Here is a 20,236-nt window from a genome sequence, read left to right as displayed (position 1 = left end):
GACAATGAAGAGGGAAGATGTTAGCTAGCGTTTTCCAGAAAAATGGACCCAATAGGTGAAGGAGAGAAAGAGAGGTCTATTTTGAGAAATTGTCTCACACATTTCTAGGGCTGGGAAAGACAAAATTTGTAGGGCTGCTCACCTTGCTCAGGGCCACAGGAGGCTGCAAATTGGGGAAGTGTTCCTGTGCTCCATCTTGAAATCTAATTGTTTCTTCTGGAAACCTCAGTCTTTCTGTGTAAAGCTTTCAGCTGGTAAGAAGACGCCCACCCACAAAGTCTACTGATAAGAATGTTGCTCACATCTGAACGTTGCCTTTTCAAGGGCATGTAGGCTGATGCTTGACTGAACATCTGAGCACCATGTCCTACTCAACCTGACACTAAAACTAACTGTCACAGAGACTCCTACCTCAGAGCCCCTCTGCCCTTTGGCCCTTACAGTGTAGTAAAACAGACTTCTCCACCTAAGAGCTGGAAGGAGATATTTGGGAACAACTCTCTTCACATATCATTAAATATGAAGAAGTGAGCCACACAGCCTAGAGCCAGAGGAGGAACATGTTCACAAGAAACAGGGATGAAATTAGCTAATGTGAGTCTCTATGAATTAGGGTGCCAACAGAAGGCACATAGAACACATTAGGATTATTTGAAAAAATTTAATGAAGATTCTTTACAAAATTATAGGCAGGGAATAAGAGGAAAGGGAAAATACAATGACTCAAATAAAAGAAAGGGCAGTGACCAGAACCAGAAAAGGCAAGCTGACAGAGAGAGCTTTCTTGAGAGAGACAGTGTTCAAGGAGTATGGGCCACTGGAGATTCCCTGCACAAAAGGCAAGGAGATAATCACCCCAACCTTCCCATCCATTGGCCACCAGCACACCTCACTGGCCCAACTCAACAGAAAGTTGAAAACCAAGGGGCCAGTGGGTTGGTCCAGCAAGTCAGCCCCCAGCAGTGGATACAGAGTGGAGAAGGCTGGAGAGCAAATCTGCCACTGATTCTGAGAGGAGCAAACAGTGCATATCCTAAAATAAAATTCCCTACACATGCAGGTAAGTGCACTGCACACACACACACAAATCCACACAGTTCTTAGTTACTTTCTGCTTGCTGGGACACAATACTTGACACCAGCAATTTAAGCGGGGAAAGGCTTATTTTGGCTCATGTTTTCAGTCTGTGGTCTTCTGGCTCCAACAGCATGGTGGAAGGGTCTAAGTAAAGGAAAGCTGCTCACATCATAGTGGCCAGGAGCAGAGAGAGAAAGGAGGAGCAAGGAAGGACACATAGCCTTCCAGGTCATACCCCCAGTGACTCACTCCCAACCAGGCCCCACCTCCTAAAAGGAAGTGAGCAGTAGCATTCCCATGATCCAGTCACCTTCCAAAAACCCTGCCTCTGAGCACATGAGGCTTTGAGGGGATATTCTTGATCTAACTCATAAGTGCACAGATTCACATGTACAAATGCACATGCATCCATGTATACACACAGGGATATACACATACATACATATCCATATAAACACCTATACACACTTGTTGGTGCATTCACATGCATTCACACATATGTATTAATATGTACACACACATACACACACTCATGCATACATACCACACTTAATCAGAGTCTGCAGAGGCTCTTTCAGCTCAGTCAGAAATTATAGGAGACAAAACGAATGGAATTTAAATGAAAATGAGAAAAAGACCAGGAATGATGGGCAGACTTCTCTAATTGTTTCTATTTTTAGAACCCAGACAGCAAGTGGCAAAAAAGAGAAGATCGGGCCTCCTGTAAGCAGGAAGCTGACCAAAGAGCCCATTGTTTTCTTTATTATTGAAAGTAGAAGAGAAGGAAGCAAGCCTTCCCCTCTCCACTCTCCCCTCTCTCACTCTCCCTTACCCTTCACACTCCTGTGTCCCTCTCCTGCACCAGAAATTGAGCCCTGGAAGAAAGGAAGGTACTTCAAACCAGAATGGGGAAGCTGACCTGACTTTCTGAATATGTGACTTTGAATGTGTTCCTGAGGGCCAGCTCTAGACTATAAGGTGTCTGTGTGCAAAGAGAGATGACCATTTTGGGCAGATAAATAAGAGAACACCCTCTAGTTGGCTGCAGCCCTCTAAGGGTCCTGACTTGGCAGATGGTGCACAGCTGCATTTGCAGCCCCTCAGTGGTGGGGGTGGGGAGAGGTTTGCAGCATCCCAGCTGCACAACTGTCGGCAGCAGGCAGATATCATTTCACATCTGCACACTTCAGCTTGTTCTCTCTATGAGTGGGGATAGGATCGGCAAAAGGTAGGGTACCTAGTGCAGGATACAAAAAGCAAGGTGAGAGCCAAGGATTTAAGCAATGAATTGATTCAGCCTGGGTTACCTGCCATCTATGAGAAGGAGGTGATAGCCAACTTTTATTGGCATCTTTAAGTGAGAAGTTGGAGGACTTAGAAATACCCAATGGCTGAATTTTAGGTCACATCATGATTATTTTCTTCTTGATACAGAAGCTTCCAGCACTTCCTAATCATTGCAGAGTGAAAGCCAAGGGCTATGGTCCCACCCTACCCCACAACCTAATTGATTCAGGGTAAATCCTAAAAATAAAGTGAAAGAATTTGATTCATATGGTGTCATATTACTTCTTCTTGTCATTGGTTGACAAAAATGTTCTTTCTGATAACCCCTGGGCTTTATTCCAGCCCCCTACCTTGGGTCTTGTGTGCAATTTGTTGGGAGCTTTGCTGTCAGCTCAGGAGTTAGTGTCCATTTTCTCCTTGGCAGATGATCCAGGAAAGGGAACGCTTGAGTTTCAGCAGAAAAGTTGAGGTTAGACATAAGGCAGAACTTCCTGACATTGAAACCAGTAAATAAATGATAAAGTGAACTTTATTCTTGAGGAGAAGACATGGGTCTTGGGAAACAGGAGTGAGACCCTCATCTGGTGAAGAGAGTGATTTAGAAGTGTGTTTGGATTTACTCCTGGGACACTCTGAGCCATGGAGATAAGAGCTGTACTTATAAGCCCCTTCTAGGCTCCTCTGAAGGCCCCAGAGGTTAATGTTTCCATTTAAATGGAAATTGAGTGCAAAACTATTAGCAACTGTTCAAAAAGAACCAAATTACAAGGGGCTGTTCTTTGCACAGTACAAACAGAGCTGTCGCCAATGTTCCTCACCTTAAATATTAAGGTGAGGCCCACTGAAGGTCATTCTTCTACCCACACAGGAAGCTGAACCCTTGGAAATGTTTCATTTGGAACACAAATGATGGAACCAGAAAACTCTCCTCAGGCCTCATATCCTGATAGGCCCCAAGGAGGATCAGATGCAGACTCTCTAAGAACATCCGCAAAATATGAGTCACACCAGCCCTCACCTCCTCAAGCATCTCCTGGCACATCAAATCAATCCTCATTACTTGCCAATTCCATATTTGCAAATTCACCTACTGGCTAAAATTTGCCTGGAACCCCAAACCAATGCTCAAGGCACTCTTGTGGGCATTCATCTATAGGCATGCACAAAGCAGTGGGATTTTTCCTGGTACTGGGGATTGAACACAATCTTCACACTGAACTATATCCCCAGCCCTTTTTATTTTATTTTACTTTTTTATTTTGATACAGGGTCTTGTTAAGTCACTAAGTTTCCAAGGGTGGGCTCCAACTTGTAATCTTCTTGCCTTAGCCTCCCAGAGTGATGGGAGCAATGAAAATTTCAAGTAATTCACTGTGCACATTTCCAAATGACATCAGGCAAGGTGATGCTCTGCATCTCTGTTTCAGTTCTCTCACTGCAAACAACTATCCTCATGTATTTTTAGGGCCACACTCTCTGTATTTTTGTGCTCTTTTGGTGATTTTACTTTTTAAGTGGCCCTGAAGTGTAATGCTGAAGGAATTCCTTATATTTCTATATAAAAGAAGACTGTAATTTGTCTCACAGAGAACATGTGTGCATTAATAGGCTTTATTCAGGCATGAGTTATAGTGCCATTGATCATAAGCTTAATGTTAATAAATAAACAATATATACTAAAGAAGGCAGTGTTATGGCTTACTCTTAAATGTCCCTTAAAGGCCCAGTGTTAAAAGGTTTTCTCACCAGCCTGTGGTGCTGTTGAAGGGTGGTAGTACCTTTAGGAGATGGAGCTTAGTGTAATGAAGTCAGGTCATTCAAGTAGTGTCCTTAAATGGATAATTTGGGTCAAAATCCCTTTCTCTCTTTTTGTCACTTCCCAGCATGAAGTGAACAGGTTTCCTCTGCCACATGCTGCCACTGTGATGTTCTTTGCCCCAAAGCAATAAGCCTAAGTGACCATGGACTGAAACTTCTGAAAACATGAGCCAAAAATACATCTCTCTTCCTTAAAAATTGCTTTTCTCAGGTATTTTTGTTACATGCTATAGTTTATGTCTAGATGTCCCCACAAAGCTTCATGTGGTCATAGGGCTTTTTCAGAGGTAGCTGAATCTAGAGGGTGTGATGCTGGGATTATGTGTGTGTGATTACTCAATCAGTCCACTGATCGGTTTGGTACCATCCTAATCCTGGTAGTCTGCATAAAATAAATAGGGGCAGAAAGACCCTGTTAAAGTCCCTTGTTTTTGCTACCCTGTGGGAACCATGAACTGTTTCTCCTCTATGACACCCCTCTGCCATGTGCCACTCTGCCTTGGAATTAGCCAATTATGGATTGAAACCTCTACAAACTGTGAGATAAATAAACCCTTTAATTTTGAGTGTTGGGTATATTGTCTCAGCAATGAGAGAAAAGCAACTAAGACATCACAGCAACAGAAATCTGACTAATACAAGTGGCTTTACACAGAAATACATAAAATACAAGAGCATATAAAAAGAATTAAGATGTGTTACATACACAAACCAACTCCCCATGATGAATATAATCATTATGTACTGCAAACATGTACATATATGTACATATGCCAGGAAAAAGAAAATAAGAAAAAAAAACAATATGACCAGACTTGCAGGAATGTACTCTGCATTCCCCTTAGGAGCAATGATTCACTATTTAATTCAGCATTTGTGGAAACATTATAGAACACCAGCTCGACAAATACCAGGAACAGAAGGTAGTAGGTATTCAATCAATAGTAACTCTGACCTCACAATACTGACTCCAGGCTCAAATGCAGAAGTGCTATCCTCTGCAAAGAAGAATAACATAAGACTGATTGGGCTCAATGAAGAAAGAGGAGAGAGTGGAGATGACATAAAAAAATCTCTTCACAGGAATAATGGCAGAAAACTTCCCAAGCAGGGGAAAAGAGCTTGACATACAGATAAGTGAGGCATATAGGACTCCAAATAGCCTTGATCAAAAAAAAATCTACACATAGGCATATAATTGTTAAGATTCCAGAAACATAACAGAAGAACAAAGTTCTCCAACCAGTCAGAGAAAAGAAACAAATCACATACAAAGGAAAGCCCATCAGAATCACAGAAGACTTCTCAACACAAACCATCAAGGAAAGAAGAGCTTGGAGTGACATATTCCAAGCCCTAAAAGAAAACAGCCTCCAACCCAGATTGATGTACCCTGCAAAACTATCTTTCAAAATGGATGGAGAAATAAGATACTTTCATGACAAAGAGCACCTTAGAAACTTCGTGAATACCAAACCAGCACTCCAAAGAATTTTACACAGTATCCTAGGAACAGACATTGAGGATCACAACCCCAGGAAGCAAAGCAGAATGAACCTATCTGGCATGACAAGAAATTAAATGTAAAGGGGGAGAACCCAACAAAAAGAAAAAGTCATGGCAATGACAAGTCAATACATTTCAGTTATAACCATCAACATTAATGATCTCAATTCACCAATCAAAAGAAATACACTGGCAGAATGGGTCAAGAAGCAAAATCCAACAATATGCTGCATACAAGAAACACACTTCATTCAAAAGGAAACTCATAGACTGAAAGTTAAAGGGTGGAAAACGATACTCCATGCGACAGGAACCCGAAAACAGGCAGGAGTAGCTATCCTCTTTGCAGATCAAGTAGATTTCAAACCAACACTGATTAAGAGAGACAAAGAAGGACACTACATCCTTGTAAAGGGAAGAATCCAAGAGGAAGAGATGACAATCATAAATATCTATGCACCAAACACTAGTGCACCCAACTATATAAAACAAATACTAATGGACATGAAAAGTCATATATGCACTAATACAATTGTAGTGGGGGACCTCAACACCCCACTGTCACAAATAGATAGATCAACTAGACTAAAAATAAGTAATGAAATACTAGAACTCAATCGAACTCTTGAACAAATGAACTTAACAGATGTTTACAGAGTCTTCCACCCAACAAAATCAGAATACACTTTCTTCTCAGCTGCACATGGGGCATTCTCAAAAGTAGACCACATACTCACACATAGAACATGTCTAAGTAAGTGCAAAGGAATTGAAGTTATCCCCTGTATATTATCAGACCACAGTGCGATGAAATTGGAGATCCACAGCAAAAGAAACCCAAAAAATTTCATAAACACATGGAAATTGAACAACACACTTCTGAATAACCAATGAGTCACAGAGGAAATTAAAGAAGAAATCAGACAGTTCCTTCAATTAAATGACAATGACAATACAACATATCGGAATCTATGGGACACAATGAAAGCAGTCTTACGAGGGAAATTCATAGCACTGAATACGCATATTAGGAAAACAGAATGAGCCCAATTAAACAACCTGATGCTGAACATCAAGCTTCTAGAAAAAGAAGAGCAGGACAACCCCAAAGCTCATACAAGGGAGGAAATTATAAAGATCAGAGGAGAAATCAATGCAATGGAGACTAAGAGAATGATACAAAAAATCAATGAAGCCAAGAGTTGGTTCTTCAAAAGAATCAACAAAATTGACAAACCTTTAGCCAACCTTGTCAGAAAAAGGAAAGAAAAGGCCCAAATCCATGCAATTAGGAATGAAAAGGGTGAAATTACAACAGACCCAGCAGAAATCCACAGGATCATCAATACCTACTTCCAGAACCTATACGCCAATAAGATGGAAAACACAGAAGAAATGGACAGATTCCTAGATACATATGAATTACCAAAGTTGAACGAAGAAGACCTAAAAATTCTGAACAACCCAATATCAACCAATGAAATTGAAAATGTAATTAAAAACTTATCAACTAAGGAAAGCCCAGGCCCTGATGGCTTCACTGCTGAATTCTACAAGACATTTAGAGAGGAACTGCTGCCACTATTGTTTAAACTCTTCAATGAAATTGAAAGGGAAGCAATACTCCCAAATTCATTCCTGGAAGCAAGCATCACCTTGATCCCCAAAGCAGAGAAAGACCCAACTGAAAAAGAGAACTATAGGCCAATCTCACTAATGAACATAGATGCAAAAATCCTTAATAAGATACTGGCAAACAGAATGCAGAAGTTCATCAAGAAGATCATACACCCTGATCAAGTAGGATTCATCCCAGGGATGCAGGGATGGTTCAATATACAAAAATCAATGAATGTAATACACTATACCAATAGAGCCAAGGACAAAAACCATATGATTATCTCCATAGATGCAGAAAAAGCATTTGACAAAAGCCAACATGCATTTATGATAAAAACCCTACAAAAAATTGTAATAGATGGTCTCTACCTCAAACTGATAGAAGCCATCTATGAAAAACCAACAGCCAATATCATACTAAATGGTCACAAACTGAAATCCTTCCCACTAAAATCAGGAACAAGACAAGGATGTCCACTATCACCACTCTTGCTCAATATAGTTCTGGAAACATTAGCCACAGCAATTAGACAAGAGAAAGAAATAAAAGGAATAAAGATAGGTAATGAAGAAGTCAAATTGTCATTATTTGCAGATGACATGATACTCTATATAGAAGACTCCAAGAACTCCACCACAAGTCTTCTAGACTTAATAACCAAATTCAGTCAAGTAGCTGGTTACAAGATCAACACACAAAAATCAATAGCTTTCCTCTACACCGATGACAGACCCACTGAGAGAGAAATAGGGCAAATAATTCCTTTCACAATAGCATCCAAAAAAATGAAATACCTAGGAATCATCCTAACAAAAGAAATCAAAGACCTCTTCTCTGAAAACTATGGCACTCTGAAAAGAGAGATTGAAGATGACATCAGAAAATGGACAGACATCCCCTGCTCCTGGCTAGGAAGGATTAATATAGTGAAAATGACCATATTTCCAAAACTGCTATAGAGATTTAATGCAATTCCAATTGAGATCCCAGCAGCATACTTCATAGACCTAGAGAAAACAATCCAAAAATTCATTTGGGACAAGAAGAGACCCAGAATAGCAAAAGCAATTCTAGGTAACAGAGACATGGCAGGGGGTATCACAATCCCCAACCTGCAACTATACTACAAAGCTACTGTGATGAAAACAGCATGGTACTGGCAAAGAAACAGACCTGAGGACCAGTGGAACAGATTAGAAGATGCAGAAACAACGCCAGACACACTCAGCCATCTCATCTTTGATAAAGGAGCCAAACACCCTCACTGGAAGAAAGATAGCCTCTTTAATAAATGGTGCTGGAAAAATTGGGCTTCAACTTGCCAAAGATTAAAACTAGATCTGTATCTCTCACCATGCACTAAACTAAAATCAAAATGGATTAAAGATCTAAATATTAAAATAGAAACTCTGAACCAGTTGGAACAGAGGTTAGGTAGAACCCTTGAAGACATCGGTATAGGAAAAGATTTTTATGAACAAAACCGCAGTTGCCTCTCAACTAGCACAAACAATCAACAAATGAGATCTCTTCTTATTAAAAGGCTTCTGCACAGCAAGAGAAACCACCAGCAGTGTGAAGAGACAACCCACAATGTGGAAAAAAATCTTCACCTGCTCTTCCTCAGACAAAGGTCTACTATCTCGAATCTATAAAGAACTTAAAAAGATCAGACCTCCCAAATTTAAAGACCCAGTCCAAAAATGGGCATCTGAAATGAACAGACATTTCTCACACAAAGAAGTAGAAATAGCAAATAAACACATGAAAAAATGTTCAACATCACCGGTCATTCAAGAGATGCAAATGAAAACAATGCTGAGATTCCACTTCACTCCAGAAAGAATGGCTGCTATCATGAAATCCACCAATAACAAATGCTGGCATGGCTGTGGGGAAAGAGGAACCCTGCTCCACTGCTGGTGGGAGTGTACACTGGTGCAACCACTGTGGAAATCAGTATGGAGTTACCTCAAAGAACTAGGACTGGAAGTCCCATTTGACCCCACTATTCCACTGCTAGGGATCTTCCCCAAAGAATTAAAAGAATCATACCACAGTGATATATGTGTGCCCATGTTCATAGCAGCACAGTTTGTAATAGCTAAAACTTGGAAACAGCCCAAATGCCCATCAACTGGAGACTGGATAAAGAAAATGTGGTTGTTTTATAAAATGGAGTACTACTCAGCCACAAAAAATGAGAAATTAGAGACATTTATAGCTAAGTGGATGCACATTGAGGCGATACTCTTAAGTGAAATAAATAGGATACACATGTGTAAATACCGAATAGCTTCTCTGGTGTGAGAAACAGAAAGTGTAAATAAGGACTAAATGTATAATAGATAATGTGAAATAGGAAGAAAAGGGGCAAAGGGGAAGGAAGTGGGAGGGCTAGGGGAAAGGATAGAAGGGAATGGGATTAATATGAGAAAATGGAAAAATAGGAACAAAATCTTTGTAAATAGGGAGGACTGGAGGTGTTGAAGGGAGGGCTGGGCAAGGGTGAAAAATAAGAACCAAGAGAGACTATGCAAAGGTGCAAATTTCCAATGATGAATGTCATTATATTGTATACCTAAAATGTACCAATGATTAGAATGAATAATCGATAATGTAAAATAGGAAGAAAAGGTCCAAAGGGGTAGGGGTAGTGGGAGGGGCAGGGGAAAGGAAAGAAGGGAAAGGAAAAATGATGAGAAATGGAAAAAATGGAAATAAAGTCTTTGTAAATAGGGAAAGGTGGAGGGCATGAAGGGAGGGCTAGGAATGGGGAAAAAATAAGAACCAAGATGCATTATATAAAGGTACAATTCCCAATGAGAAATGTATTTGTGTTGTATACCTACAATGTACCAATAAAAGAATTTAATACAAAAAAAAAAGAAGAAGAAGAAGTTCTATCTTCAGCAAAAGGTGGACCCTTTATAGGCAGGTTTAAAAGATTTTCCTATCCAAACAATCCCCTGCCCAAGTTTTCTGTGCTCAAACCTGCATAACACAGTATAAAGTACATGGCCCAGTTGGATCCACAGGGGATGTGTCTAGAAGGTTCCAAGATCCATAGCTACCAAACTCAAAGAGTCGTCATAACATAGGACTATGTAAGCATCCAAAGTTCAAAAGCCAGGAAAGGTAGAGCCACCAAAAACAGAAGGACCAGGGATGGCAAATCCAGGTCATAATGAGCCTGGAAGAAAGAGGTCAAGCACAGGTGAGTGGAGGGCCAATGGCAGGGCCTAGGGTAAGGCCAAGAACGGGCTGGTGGGTGAGCCTTGCCTCTATGAGCCCTGTGCTGAGGTATGGGAAAGGGGAGGCCCCTGAAGGGGATGGAACAGAGGTCAGCCTTTCCAGTAGCAGCAATGTGCTCATAAAAAGGCCACTAGAGAAGGCTTTCTGTGGACAAGGCAGCCCAAGGCCATGGAGAAGTTTGAGGCAGGGAAGAAGAAAACTATCACCAGCTCTCACCCTCCCTGAGCAATATGGACCAGCTCTGAACACAAGTGTCCCCTCATTAAAACAAGAGCTTCATGGTTAATTGGACATACCTTCTTCAAAGGCAATTTTATAATCATTCATTATTGATCCAGTTTGTGCCCTGAGGGTCTTTCGCTTTACCCTAAGTGTTTATCAAAGCATTTCTGCTGAGTCCGTGGAATACTCATCTGAGAGATATTTTTTCCATCTCACAGCATTTGTTAGAGATTAGGTCCCTAGAAACTGCCCAGCTGGCCTCGCTCTTTTGGGGTCTGGCAGCAGAACCCAGAGAGAGGAAAAGAGCCTAGATTGGTTAGTCAAACATTCCAGGCCATATCTGGGTCTAGATTTCCTCATATATAATGTGCTGTCAGACTGGGTGCCAGCTGCTAACTCCAAGTAAGGGTATTTAGGAGAGAGTATGTCTGTGTACACACACACACACACACACACACACACACACACACACACACATCAGCTCAGGCTAGTTTAAGGCCTGAGAAGTTGCATGCTAGTAAGTGCATCCTTTGTCATGCAGGACAATGCCACCCCATGATCCCTCAGCAGCTTCCCAGCTAGTCAGAGCCACAGGAACCAGAACCTAGGACTTGGCTCCTGGAAGCATCTGGATGACTAGTGTGTGTTGTTCACTCTCCTGGTTGGCTGGGTCTTGTCTGTCCCATATATCCCAGAGACTGATCTAGACCAAGCTCTCTGCAGGGAAACTCCAGACTGAGATGCCATTGGAAAACCTGTACCAATGAAGGAAGACTTCCTGCCTGTTCCTGAGGATTAGAACTGGTTCCTGGAATCAGAATTTTTCCAAACAGCATTCTAAGAATAAGAAAGCTAACTAAAAGCATAAATCTGCTTCAAGTTTTTAAAAGAAAAAAAATATCCTGCAATCATTCCTGTCAAAACTTGTTAGAGATAAAGAAAAGAATCAGGAGTTAGGACCCTCTTAGAGACAATCAAGCAAACTTGGTTTATAACATACTTGTGGTAGAGTCAGGAATGGCATGCTGCCTCTCTTCTCTAGGCTTTATGCCTTTTTCCGCTTCACCATTCCCTCTTCTCTACTTCCTCCTCCCCAATCTGACTCCAACTCTGTCTCTCTGTCTCTGTCTCTGACTCTGTGTGTGTGTGTGCGCACACACACACACTCATGCATGCACGTCTGAAAGAAATGAAGTGTATAACCATGGGACTCTCAGCTACCTGGCTGGCTACCAGGACCTACCTTCTTTCTCTCAATTGAAGGCCATGAGGCTGCAGTTGCCTTATAAAACCCCAGTGCTACCCACTCCCATTCAAGGAAATTTCCCTGGCTCCATCTTCTACCTGTTACTTTTTACCTCAAGCTATTTTCTTTTCATATGTTTCCATTTCTCGCCCAACTGCCTCATACTTGGACTTGCCATCTTCCTTCCCGGCTTCTTTGGTTTGATGGCTCCACTGGGTGATCTGGAATCTGATTTCTGTTTTTGTTTCCAGTTGTATCTTCCTGAATCACCTTTCTTCATCATTTCCTTGCCTGGATCAAGTACAGGCATCAAGAAGATGTTATAGCCCCCAGGAAATTCCAGTCCCAAGACATCCTTCATATTTCCACCTCATAAGACTGGCTGGATTCCTTGGAGCTATGCAAAGGAAGCTAATCAGTTTCATGTCTTAACCTCCAAGTTACTGACTCAAGGCACTGATGTTTATATTCACACCACAGGGAGCAGAAGAGAGGGAAAGAAGGAACCACATGAGTCAGGCTAGAGAAAGAATAGGCTTTGGGCACTGTGGAAAGTGAGACAATTAGGGAGGAGGAAAGGAGACTTCCAAGAACTATTACTGTGGATTGTGAAATGGATCATTCTTAGCATTCATAAAGAGATCTAGGTAAAGATTTGAATTGCTGTTTGGTGGTAGATTGCTTTTCTCTGGACGCAGATCTACATAGAAATGAAACATCATGGTGCTCCCTGAGACATATCTGAGTGGTCTTCATTTGATACTTTCCCTATAAGGGCCTTCTCTCCATGTATTCTCAGTGATTCCTTCTTCTGCCCCAGACACCTGAATCCTCTTTCTCACTTGAGCAGCTTCCTGGAAATCCTCCAAATACTGCACAGAGTCTCAAACACTTGCTAGAAGGTGTTGCCTTTAGTCTCAGCTTTTCAACACCTCGTCATCCTTTGGTCTGAAGCTAGTGACTTAGTTAAGCTCCTGATGGAAGCATCTGTGGATGATGGGCTGTGTGACCTGGCAAGGTACTGCTAGGTTTACAATTTATATTTGTGTGCAAGACCTTGCATAAGTATCTCTACACAGCTTAAATTTTTCCAGCCTTGAATTAGACAAAACCCTAGACGAGGAAAGGATAATCCATGCCTCTTTAAGGGGACCCAAACTCCTTTCTATGGCAGATTCTAGAGAGGTTGCTTAGCAACAGGACCTTTGCGGTTTGGCTGCTGAGGTTCAAACTCCAGTTTTGCCAGGACTGGCTAATCAGTAATGCATTGGCTAATCAGTAGTGCTTATCCTCTCTAAATCTGAGGTTCCTCAACTGTAAAATGGAGATAAAATTACCTTTCCCTTCATAGCATTTCCATGAGGATTAACAGATATTATATAAAATTTCTGTACAGAATCTGACACCTGGTATTCAATAATGCCAGCTTTATTCAGCTATTGGGTAGCCCAGTGTCTAAGCAAAAGTTGATAGGAGACACATGTTGCTGGGAATATCATGACAAAGACCTGTCATTGATGGATTAAGTCTCATTTTGGAGCTCCATTAATCACTTTCCCTCTCACCCTCCTTCCAGATGAATCTGAGATGGTTACCTACTGTTTTTCTTCAAACAACTCTAGGAAAGATACACACTGGGAAGTCTGCTACTCTAGCATTCTGCAACCCAGAGCTGGAAGGCCCAGGACCAACTAGTGAGACTGAAGATGAATCCCACCATCTATCCTGCAGATGCACATAGGAAAATGCCTAGACATTATCACTGTACCCATACAGGCCCCCATCCCCTCATGGGCACCAGAAACTTGAACTTGTGTTTTCTGCTGCAGACTTTGTCCCTGCAGGCCTCCCTCATCCACAGCTCCCCTCTGAGGATGTAGTCACTGAATTGATCCTATCAAGCAGTACCTCTGGGTGAAGTGGAAACTGCTTTCTCACAAAAATGCAGTGTGGTAAGCAGTTGTCAAGTATTCTAACACCTTCTGAACCCTTTTTTACATTGAAGGTATTCCCTACCCTTAGGAAATGCTTTCCAAATGTGGACAAGAGTAGTCACTTCTTTGCCCTCCTTTGCAGCCAAGGCACAAGCAGGTGGTAGGGGGGCTGCAGGGATGACAAGGTGACATTCCAGGGGCAGATGTGGCATGGACTTTGAAGGGAGCAGTAGCAGTGATGGTCAGGTTCCTGGCAGCAATACAAATCATAGCATCCAGCTGGCGGCAGCAGCAGCCTCAGCAGTTTTCTCATTAGGCCAGTTCTGCCATGTGCAATGGAACATTATTCTGGATGTGTAGACTCGAGCCTGCTTCCCAGACATTCTTTAACTAAACCTTTCCTGCTTAACCAGCCCGAATTGGCTTCTGTTTGCTTACAGCAGAGATCCCTGATTCTTACAGGAAAGAATCATAGGGACACATGGTAACAATTTAAAAGTTCAATCTTCCTAAAATCTCTCTTACTCACTAAATCTGTCCGGAATCTTTTAATTCACTGTGCCCTGGTACTGTCCCAAAGGAAAACCTCAGCTTCATGTGATTTCTGGGCAAGCAGAGCAAACAGGAATCCCATAGCATCTGAGAGGTGAGGAGGAGCACCTGAGCATTTGTCAAAACAGCTTCTGCCAGAAGTCCAGGCTGTCTTTGTTGGGGAGATTCTAAGGTGGAGCTCCAGGCTGAGGCCAAAGCAGGCGTCTGATAAGCACAAAGCAAAGGGACCTGGGTCCAGGGCTTGAGGGGTCGAAGGTATGAGGTCAAGACCAGGCGGGAAGCATGATGGGAAGGGAGTTCAGGTCCATGTGCTGAGACATACTAGCTGTTCCTTGGCTGCAACTCCTGTCCAGGGCTTAGGAGAAGTCACCACATTAAGTTGTTAAAGGGCTCTGGCACTGCTATCAGAAATAATGACAAGATAACTGGTTGAGAATACACAAATTAACCTCCCCAGACTCTTGGGTAACTGAAGAAGGAAAGCATGGGAGGTCTTGAGGACCATGCTGGGTTGTCTACAAGCTCTTACTAAGGGCTTCCTGTTTCCAAAAACTCTCTGATCAGGGCAACTTTCTAGGATACAGCTGGCATCTGGCTAAAGAAGAGAGGAGGGATGAAGTCAGAGGGTGGCTGGAATGTGAGCTATGGGTCTATACTTCCCTAAGCCATTTCTTCCCGATGACTAGAAAATCCAGGCCAATAAGAATCAAAGCCAAGCTGGGGGATTAGAGAGTGGACACAGAGAGAGACAGACAGACAGAGACAGAGACAGAGACAGAGACAGAGACAGAGACAGAGACACAGAGAGAGATCTCATGGCATAGTGTCAGGAAGTTTTCCTTTCTACTCAAGCTAGTTTGAAGTGACTTCTACCCCTTGCATCTAAAAGAGGCCAAGCCATCAGAAGTTCCTAGGACCGAGGCTTACACACACACATGCTTCATCTTCTCTCTAGTCCTGTTGATGTTAGTGGGACCTGAGCCATCATTTGATGGAAAGTGAACCATGTGCTTTTTCTGGTTAGAGAGGCATTTCTTTTTCATTTACTTATGAGTTTCTCTCAACAGAGCCAGCATAATCCAAATACCCACAAAAATACCAGCCTGAAGGCATTCACTAAGTCACAACCTCTCAGAGAAACTTCAGCATTAAGTCCCCAGGAGTCTTTAGTTAATTCCATATAGACTTCAACAGAGAAAATATGCAGGCCTCTTCCTCCCCTCTGACCCTCACCTTTGACCCTTGGACATCAGATTGCCAGGCTGGAAACTGGCTGATTGTCCCTATGAAGTGCAGCACTGCAAGAGTCATATAAAATGAGCTCACACACACACACACACACACACACACACACACACACACACCTGGAGTCATTCATATTTGGGGCTCAGCTCCAAACTGAGCCACACTTCCTCATCATGTCCTGGGGATGCTGGCATAACCCCCAGGACTTATCCCAGCAACAGTCATTGCCTTGTTTCCCTGAGCATGGAACATTCTCTCCTCTCAGCCTCATTCATTTAACTGTTAATTAGACATAGTCCCCCCACAGGGCTGTGTCTTCCCCTACTGTGATATCTGACAAGCTCCTAGGGGCCTCCCTGAGACTCCCCACTGAGCTATGTGATCAGAAGGCAAGTCTTCCAGCCCTGCCTCTGATCAGGGCCCACCCTCCAATCCCTCAAGGCCAGCCCAGAAAGGCAGGCACATCCCTGGGAGTTAGCTGTCCCATCGCTGGCTTAACTATTAGAAAGTTCTTTCTAATACTGAGCTAAAATCTGCCTCCCTCCCTTCTATCCCATTTTCTTCCCATCTTACCACAGATGTAGTTCACTCTCATATCCACAGGATAAGCCCTGAGTTTATTTGAAAACAGATTATTTTGTCCTTACCAAAAAAAAAAATCTCTTCTTCACCTAAACAACTTGTTTCCTCTTGTCTTCCTTATGGTTTTCAGACCCATTGTCATTCTATCTACTCATTCATGGTTCCTTTCCAGTTTGCAACCAAACATCTGATTTACATTGTAGCATAAGAATCAAAATGTATTCTAAGTGAGGCATTTTTTTTTTAAACCCACACATCAGTTAATTATAATGTGATCCTTCTCCCACAGTCTCACTGATACAACTATAGAATTTAAATAATTGGTAAGGCAGAGATGGTGAGTTGCCTCCAAATATCCCCATCTCTTTTTTTTTTGGTACCAGGAATCAAACTCAGACCTTGCGCTTGTGAGGCAGGCGGCAGAACCACTGTGCTAAATCCTGGCCTCTTTCTTTTTATTAAGAGAAACCAATATTTTAGCTGGGCACACTGTCACCCAAATAAAATAGTTCAACCCAAATCCTCCATTGTGGCTATACCATCATGAAAGCAATTTCTAACCAAAGAGACATAAGCAGAAATGTGTGAGACATTTTCTGGAAGCCTCCCTCAAAGTCAAATAGAAGATTGTTCTTTCCAACTTTTTCTCCATCTTGCTTCTTGAAACTCAGAGGGTAGAACTCATATTGGACCATGAGCATAAGGACACACTGGAACAATTAAACAGAAGGAGCCTGCTTCCTAACCCGTCTGTGAGTCTGGCATACCAGCTTGGGGTTTTTCAAAAAATAAACATCACTTTTGTTTAAGCTATAGTTTGATGGATTTCTGAAATATGCATTCCGACTTAATCCCGAATTTACCACACTGAAGTCATTATGATCAGTTGTATATATACCCCCAAGAAATCCCTTAACCAGATAATTCTTTCAAAAAAAAAAAAAAAAAAAAGGAACACTCCAGTGCTCATCATTAGTTCTTTTAATTTTTTCTGTTACCTCTTGTAATGATTGAAGGAACTTTACCAAAGCTCAGGGATGATGTAAAGAGATTATGGAAAACCTAAATTTTATGTATTAGTTTTCTATGGCTGCTCTAGCAGATTTCTACAAATTCAATGACTTCAAACCAGAGAATTTTATTCCTTTAGCATTCCAGAGGCCAGAAGTCCAAAATCAGTATCTCTGGCCTGAAATCACTTGTTGACAGAACCATGTGCCCTCCAGGGGCTCTAAGGGAGTATTTCTTCTTACCTCGCGCAGCTTTGGTAGCAGCCAACACTCTTAGCCTTATGGTCACATCCTTCAAATCTCTGCCTCTGCCTCTTTGGTCCTGTTGCCTTCTCCTCTTCTTCTGTGTCAGATCTCCTTCTTATGAGGATACATAGGTTGCACTTAGGGCCCACTCAAATAATCCAGGATAATCTCAACATCTAAAGATACATAATCAAATATTCAAAGTTCTTTTTATCATATAAAGTAACACATACATGTTCTAATGCTCAACCCACACAGAACGGATCCAGGCCGCTACAATTGCATTGTTACCTTTTGCTCCTCACTTACTCATGAGAAAATAGCCCCTGATTTGGGATTTTAGTTAAATGCTAAAAATTGGAGGTAAATTAATTAAGATATAACTTCAACAACACCAGCCTTCCCTCATCAACAGTTCCTAAGACAGGACAGGCAGCATTAATTGTTGCAATTAATTAGGCATTAAACTGATAATGGGTACAGCTGCTAACAATTAACAGCTAATTATGTCAAGCACTTTAACCATTTCACAAAAGAAATGGAAATTGGAGGGAAGTGGGAGGGAGATGAAAAGAGAGAAGGCAGTTACCTTGTAAACAAATGAGAGGCAGTTAGTTCCAAATGCAGCTGGTTCTGGCTGTAGAAATGATGCAAAAGTTGATTTGAGTCCTTTTCCCACAAAGCTGTACTGCATGGAAATGACATGAGTCGAATTTGAGCAGGAAAGATGAGAATAGTGATCAGAGCAAACATAGGCCAAGCTGCATCCTCAGTACTTTGCATATCACATGTAATCCCTACAACAGTACTTTATGGTAGAGACTGTTACTGTCATTCCTGTTTTATGGATAAGAAAACTGGGGCAAAGAGAGGCTAAGTGACTTTCCCAAGGTTATATATTCACTACTGTTTGTTAAAGCTGGATTTGAATCCAGGTGCATTAGCAGCCCAAAACAAAATGGACCTCATTAATTTGCTCTACCCATAATACCCCTTAAAACCAAGAAAAGTGATGTTTTATTGAACTAGAAGCCTAACGAATCAATTCCAGAAGAAAAGAAAAAGTATTTCAAACTGGAATGAGCATTTTCTGAAGTGATAAAGCTGACAGAGATCCACGAATTCAAATCACCCCCAATCCAAACCTGTATTTCATTTGCAATCCTGATTGTGAAGATCTATCTTCTGCTTCTCTAGGGAAATCTGTCAGCCTTCTGGGAGCTGCCAAGCAGCTCTTTGCTAACCTCAAGATCCATTTCTCCAGTGGATTTCACAGCAAATACCATTGGTTGATTTTTACTCAGGGCTTTTGTTTCAACAAGCGTTATTATCTCATGGGAGAGAAGGGGACAGGAAAAGAAGAATTGGGCCATACTAGCAACACACACACACACACACAAACACACACACACATCCTTATTCAGATTACCACAAACAAGGAAAGGAATTACAGCATAAAAGTATAAGGTTTCCCCTTTTCACATAATGCCAAGAAAGAAAGGATTCGCCTGACGTCCCATAGGATGGCAAGTAAAGCCAAGACTGAAAACTAAGATCCCCTCTGCTCTGCATCAGTGCATCTCAAATTTCCCAGAACTACTCACTCCCAGAGATTTCAATTTGGGAGTCCTAGGAGGGGCCAGGTAGCTGCATTTCTAAGCCCCTATGTCAGTGGTGGGGAACCTATGGTACGTGTGCTGCAGCAGGCTGTTTGTACCATTGAAAGTTCTAAAAGGTTCACTATTCCTGCCCTAAGTGATGCTGGCACTGCTGGGACACACACCACACTGTGAGAGCTGCTGCTCCAAACTGTCCCATGCCTGGCCATTCATTCTCATCCCCAGCCTTCAGATCGTCAAGGCCAGATAGTTTTCCCCAGAGTGAGCTCCTTTGCCCAGTCTAGCCAGTGGGCACCAGTGTTTGCATTGATTTCATTTATTTGGTAGTTCAATTTATGGTGCTTGATTACACTTAAACAGGACCTGTTTTTAAAGAGAACCAAGGTAAGGGCCAATAGCTTTTTTCCCACTCCTCTCTTCTTCCTCCTATCCTACCTGGGTGGGAGGTGCCCTCTGTTAACCAGGAGTAAAAAGGCAACTCTCCCAGATTAGAACAGAATTGGAATGACTTCTCAGGCTACAGGTGCTCCCTGGCCTTTGTTAATATTACCCTTGTCCCCTCACCAAGATTCCCAAGGGAGCTGACATTTGCCTTTTCTCTTTTCCGGAGGAAAGCCCTTCATGCCCACTGCTGACCTTCGTGGGCTCTCCTTAACCCCCTCCCATCATCATGCTGGGGCTGAGACAAAACTCAGAGCTGTAGGGGAAGGTTTGGGTGTCACACCTCCCAGTTGTGTGTGCCGGGGAGATGATCTGTCCAGAATACAGAATGGGACTGGAGGCTGGAGATATTCGGAGTATATCATCATCACAAGGGGCACCTTTATGCAACTTGGTTTCAGGTTGCATTTTTGAGCTATGAAGGAAGAATAAATTTCCCTGAAACAGTTGGCCCATCCAAAGTAAAATCCTGAATCTTCCGCAGCCTCGTATCCCCCCCTTCTAGAATTGGTGTCCTCTCTCTCAAAAGACTTGTGGCCCTGGTCTTGGTATCATAAAGGGAAGTCTCTGGTAA

General features: G+C 42.2%; 1 protein-coding gene across 2 annotated transcripts in view; it reads right to left on the bottom strand.

Moving 5' to 3' along the window:
• The window catches only part of LOC110344323 (high mobility group nucleosome-binding domain-containing protein 3-like), a 638,706-nt gene that overhangs the window by 297,047 nt on the left and 321,423 nt on the right, over nucleotides 1-20,236 (bottom strand). For both annotated transcript variants that reach the window (XM_087212223.1, XM_087212224.1), the window contains 2 exons: nucleotides 18,192-18,290; nucleotides 17,600-17,778 (listed from right to left, as the gene is read on the bottom strand). The gene's annotated coding sequence lies outside the window, so the exon portion shown is untranslated. The remainder of the gene's footprint in view (nucleotides 1-17,599; nucleotides 17,779-18,191; nucleotides 18,291-20,236) is intronic.

This window comes from Heterocephalus glaber, unplaced genomic scaffold (genome assembly GCF_053883595.1).
Source record: "Heterocephalus glaber isolate CG9 unplaced genomic scaffold, H.glaber_assembly_v1.0 deba00001429, whole genome shotgun sequence".
NCBI lineage: Eukaryota > Metazoa > Chordata > Mammalia > Rodentia > Bathyergidae > Heterocephalus > Heterocephalus glaber.
The sequence above is the reverse complement of the archived record's forward strand: the minus strand, read 5'-3'. Positions and strand labels throughout refer to the sequence as shown.